General features: G+C 44.3%; 1 pseudogene; it reads right to left on the reverse strand.

Annotated features, from left to right (window-relative positions):
• Window positions 1-389: 389 nt before the first annotated feature.
• Window positions 390-6,323, reverse strand: part of LOC115871252 — a 13,663-nt pseudogene continuing 7,729 nt past the window's right edge.

Below are 6,323 nucleotides of genomic sequence, written 5' to 3' on the forward strand. Positions count from 1 at the left end.
AAATTTTAAAAACAGGGTTTCCCAACTCTAGCCGCTCATTAAAATCACATAGGGGAATCTGAAGGCAACTCAGAAATACAGATCTGATTGGTCTAGAATGAAACCCCAAAGCTAATATTTTTAAATCTCTTCCATGATTCTTCTACATGCTACTAAGATTGAAAAACAATTTAGAATGTGTGAGGGGTGTAACTTACTGGTTTATGGAAGACAACAGAAGTTGAGGCGGTAATGCCTGTAAAATAAACTATGACCATCAATCGAATTTCTGTGCTAGGTTGAAAGGAGTCAATGGCCTAGGAAACGCTACTTTCCATCTGCTTCTCTGTACCTCATACCAGTGCACGAGATGGCTACTGATAAAGATGCCCTTGCATCCTAACCACGGTCTAGCTGCAGATACCTGGAGACCACAAAGATTAGAAGTGGCCCAGTGAACTAATTGTGTCTAAGAAAGAAGTTATTTGTAGCACCGAGGTGCCAGAATATCTGAACAGGAACATCAGACCTAAAGCCAAGTTCTAGTTTTAATTTAGACTTTTCGTGTCTACCTTTCTAAAGAAAGCCAGCCAACCTTTTCCCTTGTCAGAGTGGTACTGTTAGCATAACGGAGAAAACCATCCACATCTCAAACCTAGATGAAGAATTGGTGGTGGTGGTGGTTAGGCACCCTTGAGTCGGCACCAATTCATATCGACCTCATGTTCAACAGCATGAAAGATGGCCTGTTTCTGTGCCTTCCTCACAATTGTTCTTCCGTTTGAGCCCAGGGCTGCAGCCACAGTGTCAACAATCCATCTCGCCGAGGGTCTTCCTCTTTGGGGCTGCTCCTCTACTTTCTAAGCATGGCCAGTCTCCAAGGACTGGTCTCTCCTGACATCCTGTCCAAAGTACACGAGAGTCAGTCTGGCCATCCTTTCCCCTAAGGAGTATTCTAGCCGTACTTCTTCTGAGACAGATTTGCTTGTTCTTTAGGTACTTTCAATATTATTTACCACCACCACTATCCAAATGCATCAATTCTGCTTTGGTCTTCCTTATTCGATGTCCAACTTTCACAAATATAGGACGCGATTGAAAATACCATGAGTTGGGTCAGGTGTACCTTAGTCCTCAAAATAACAGCCTTGCTTCTCAACACTTTAAAGAGGTCATTTGCAGCAGATTTACCCAAGGCAATGCATCATTTGCTCTCTTGACTGCTGCTTCCATGAGCATTGATTGTGGGCCCAAGCAACACGAAATCTTTGACAACTTCAGCCTTTTCTCCATTTATTAAGATGTTACCTTTTGGTCCAGTTGTGAGGATTTTGATTTTCTTTACATTTAGTAGTAATCCACATTGAAGGCTGTATTCCTTGATCTTCATCAGCACATACTTCAAGCTCTCCTCACTTTCAGCAAGCAAGGTCTGCATATCACAGCTTGTCATTAAGCTTTCTTCCAATCTGGATGGCCACATTCTTCTCCCTATAACCCAGCTTCTCTGATGATTTGCTCAGCATACAGATTCAACAAGGATAGGTAAGAGGATACAGCCTTGACACATACCCTACTTTATTTGAAAACCTGCAGTGTTCCCTTGTGCTGTTGACTCAACTGCCTCTTGATCCATGTATGAGTTCCAAATGAGCACAATGAAGTATTCTGGAATTCCCATTCTTCTCAAGGCTATTCATAGTTTTTTTATGATCCTCACAGTGAATGCCTCGACATAGTGAATAAGAAACAAGGTTTCGTGTTTTTTTCTGATATCCCTTGTTCCACATCTTCTTCTGAATCTGACCTGAACCTCTGGCAGTTCTTCAATATACTTCTGCAGCTGTTGTAAGATGATCTTCAGCAAAATTTTACTTGCATATAATATCAATGATGTTCTACAATGCAAGCATTCTTCTGGGTCACCTTTCTTGGGAATGGGTACAAATATGGATCTTTTCCAATCAGTTGGCTGGGTAGCTGTCATTCATTGGCCTCGACAAGTGAGTATTTGCAGTGCTTCATCAGCCTGTTGAAACATTGTCATTGGTAATTCCATCAATTCCTGGTGCCTTGCTTCTGCCTAAGTCCTTAAGTGCAGCCTGAGCTTCTTCCTTTAGCACCATTGGTTCTTGATCATATGTCTGGAAATGGTTGAGTGTCAATTAGTTCTTTATGGCACAGTGACTCTATTTTTTCCCATCTTCTTTCGATGCTTCTTGCAGCATTCAATATTTTGCCTATGGAATCTTTCAATATTGCAACTAGAGACTAGAATTTTTTCTTGAGTTCTTTCAGTTTAAAAATCCTTTTTGATTTTCTAACTCTAGGTCTTTGCACATTTCATTATAATATTTTACTTTGCCATCTCAAGCTGCCCTTTGAAATGTTCTGTTCAGTTCTTTTACTTCATCATTTCTTCCGTCTGCCTTAGCTACTCTACAGTTAGAGCAAGCGTTGGAGTCTTTACTAACATCTACTTTGATTTTATTCCTTCCTGTTACTAATAACTTTTTGCTTTCTTCATGTGTGGTGTCCTTGATGCCATCCCACAGTTCCTCAGGCCTTCTCCTATCAGAGCTCAAGGAATCAAATCTGTTTTTAAGATGATCTCCAAATTCAGGTGCAATAGACTCAAGGTTATATTGCCTCTCATGGGCTTATTTTCATTTTCTTTAGCCTCAACCTGAACTTGCATATGAGTAATTGATGGTCTGTTCCATAGTTAGTCCCTGGCCTGGTTTTAGCTGCTGATATTGAGCTTCTCTATCATCTCTTTCCACAAATGACGATGGTCAATGCCGGCCTTTTCCTTAGGGAGATGCTGCCCTGCTTTCTCAAAGTCTTCTTGTAGATATTTTCCTAATACCCAAAATTCAGTTCAGGTTACTTTTTTTGCCTCCAGGTTTGACAATTCAAATTGGCTTCTTCATTTTTGGATTTGGTGAGGAAAAATCAGAGGTCAAATCGGTTGCTGGAGGAATACTAGGCGGCGATGAATGCTTTGTTTCTAGCACCACGGCACTGTCCACCAGGCGGTCAGACACAGAGCTGGGCCTGGCCAGATTGGCAAGGGGAAAGTTCACGCTCCATAAGAAGGTCTTGCAGATGCTTCACGTTGCATTCATATTCACTCACCTGCTGGTTGAAGTCCTCTATTGCAGGGACACAGCCCTATCCCGCGCCGTGCTGCATTCGGAAAGGGGAAACAGAATCGCTGTGGCCTGTGGGTTGACCTCATATTGCGGAATGGGCTGATCTCCAAAAATTGTTTGGGGCCAAATTTTCAATTCACAAAGGCACTTGAATCCCTCTTCCCCACCAAACCAAGCACACTGTCCTCTAGTCAGTCTGCACTCATGCCGCCATGTGCAGAACTATTTCAGGTGGTCTCTTGGCTGTGAACTTCAGAGGCAGTACCATTTAGACTGCAACCAACCCTTAGGCTAGTAGCTTAGCACAAGCTGTTTACACCCCCCAGGTATCTTGCTGGACCCATGGTGCTGGCAATTCTATTTCTATATGTATTACCTGGTCCACCTAAGGAGACTCACAGTGACTTGCCCACGAGTTCCTGATGGGCAGCAGTGAGTGGGTGAGGTGGGGGTCATTTCTGCCAGGACCTCTGTGACTTGACCAAGTGCAATTCTTTCCATCTGCTACCTATTCAGAGACAAGCAGAATCGTGGAGCAACATGCTAGTGTGGACATTGGAAACCCAAGGTCTGGGAAGTAGCCAGGCTGCCTGCTGGTTCAGGTGGCTACAGAGTCCCTGTCCTGAGCTCAGGATTTTGGGAGTTCAGCTGTGCCACCTCACCATCTGCCCCTTGGTGCAAACTCACGGAGCCCAATCATGGCTGGGCTGCACGCAAAGCTCCTTTTGGAGCTGTCGGGGGTGAGTGGCTTCTAGGGACATATGAGACCAGCAGAAGAGTTGTTCTCTGGATTTGTACTGTGTGTGTGTGTGTGTGTGTGTGTGTGTGTGTGTGTGTGTCTTTGCTCTCCTGCAAGGTTTTCGGTGAGCTGCAGAGATCTGCTCCTCCCACGTCTTGCTAACTCTGAGAGTTGCTGGGCACTCATGCAATGTGCTAGCTCGTACAGGGCATCTGATCTGCTTGCCCCTAGATTGTGGGAGGGAGGACTTTGGTGTTGTTTAGTGGAAACGTTACCTTTCTGACCAGTGCTGCTTTGACCTCTCTTACATACATATCCTGATACACTAGTGAGATAGTTAAGGTTTGTTGTGCCAACCTGGCTGATAAACACATGTGGGATTAATTGAAGGGCAGAGATAAATGGCTCGGTGAGCCTCACCTTTCTTGTTCTCTGATGGTCAGACCAGTGTGCGGCTGCCTTAACTAGTTCTTTGCCTCAGCTTGCAAGGCTCGCTTCATTTGAGAAACCACATGGACTTACCCTGAGGCAGCCCTGGGTGCTGGAGCAGCCGCATGGAGACCTCTGCCAGCACTGAGGTGCTTACATGCTCACTGATATGGCTTTCCTCCTGTATTCAGTGTCATTGAGTGTGTTTTACAAGTTTGAGGAGGACTTTGTAGATCGGTGTCAGACATATGGGCTAATGTCGGACTTAAAGGCTTGGACTGGGCTGGGTCGGGATGCTTTCTTAATGCACGCTTACCTTTTATATAAAACTCTCTCTTACATACCTATGAGTTTCTGTGGATTTGTTTCTCTAGTCTACCCAGACTAACACAACTAGGCAAGTGTTTCTACTAGGTGCCTCTCTAATCATGGACTTCCACGTCACAGGAGTCGGCCGCATTCAGCTTCATCGGAGTCAAGCTCTTTTCCAGAGCGAGATTCGACTAACTTGTTCTTCCACGAGAGTCTGTGGGTAGTGCAATCAGTTTAGCATTCGACTGCTAATCACACACACACACACACACACACACACACACAGAGTTTTCTTGGAAGACGGGCTTGCTTCCTGAGAGGCCACAGCCTTGAAACCCCTAGGAGCAATTCTACTTAGCAACACATGCTGTCACCAGAGACGTCCACATACTTTTTCCTAGGAAAGTTCTCAAAGCTATACAATCCTCCTTGATGTTTGATCGTTTGATTATTGCCAGGCTTACAAACTGTATGTGTGAAATGGCATCTCATCCTGAGGCCGAGCACTTTTTCCTAGCCTGGCCGGCCAGGTGGATTTTCTTTTTCATAAACAACCTGTTCAGGTTTTTCATCTGAAACAGAACTGTAATATTTCGTATCCTCCGTTTGTCTTTGCTTGTCCTACGTGATGGCTTGTGGGTTGCTGTGCTGCTGGAAGCTATGTCACCAGTACTTCAAATGCCAGCAGGGTCACCCAAAGGGAACAGGTTTCAGCAGAGCTTCCAGACTCAGAACAGACAGTGAAGAAAGAATTGGTTGTCCACGTATGAAGCCTTAGCCATGGAAAACCGTATGGACAGACTTGAAACATGATCAGACACTCTTGGCAAATACTTTGGACATGTTCTCAGGAGGGACCAGTCCCTGGAGAAGGACATCATACTTAGAACAGGGGCAGGGCAGGGTAAAGAGGAAGACCTTCAACAACATGGGCCGACACAGCGGCTACAGCGATGGTCAAACATAACAATTGTGAGGATGGGACAAGACTGGGTAGTGTTTTGTTTTGTTCTGTTGTACACACAGGACCATTGTGAGTCAGAACCAACTCGGCGGCACCTAACAACATTTCTTGTAGATTTTGAAAGATGGGGCTCTCTGCTCCAGAAAAGATTTACAGGCTTGGACACTCTGCGTAGGATCCCTATTAGTCAGAATCGACCCCATGGCAGTGCATTTGCTTTGATGTGTTTTGGGTAATAGTGCTTAGGTTATATGTGTTTAAAATATCTTGTCTATGTTTGGGGATTTTTTTCCTCTTTTATGCTTTATGATGCTTTTAATGAGTTTTTCATTTTAGTGCATTTAAATAATTCAATGTTTTCTTTAAATACCAGTTCTTTTTGTTTAAGATATCTTTCCCTACCCTGAGGTTGCAAAGATGTGTCGTAGCTTTGGAAAAAAAAGTGTGTGTGTGAGGAAGAGGTTGTTAATAGAAAGTAAATTCAGCCCGTGTGATCATGAGGTGTTGATAGAATCAGCTACCAGGCATCAAAGACCCTGAACAAAAAAATCATATTGATGTGAATGAGGGGGAGGGAGCAGTGGACATCCAACGCCCTTCTGTAGACAATTGGACATCCCCTTACAGAAAGGTCACCAGGAAGAGATGAGCCAGTCAGGGTGCAGTATAGCACTGAGCTAATATACAACTCTCCTCTAGTTCTTTAATGCTTCCTCCCCTCCCACTGTCATGGCCCCAATTCTAC

Source organism: Echinops telfairi, unplaced genomic scaffold, assembly GCF_000313985.2.
Source record: "Echinops telfairi isolate 266 unplaced genomic scaffold, ASM31398v2 ScPeMD7_4225;HRSCAF=4972, whole genome shotgun sequence".
Taxonomy (NCBI): Eukaryota; Metazoa; Chordata; class Mammalia; order Afrosoricida; family Tenrecidae; genus Echinops; species Echinops telfairi.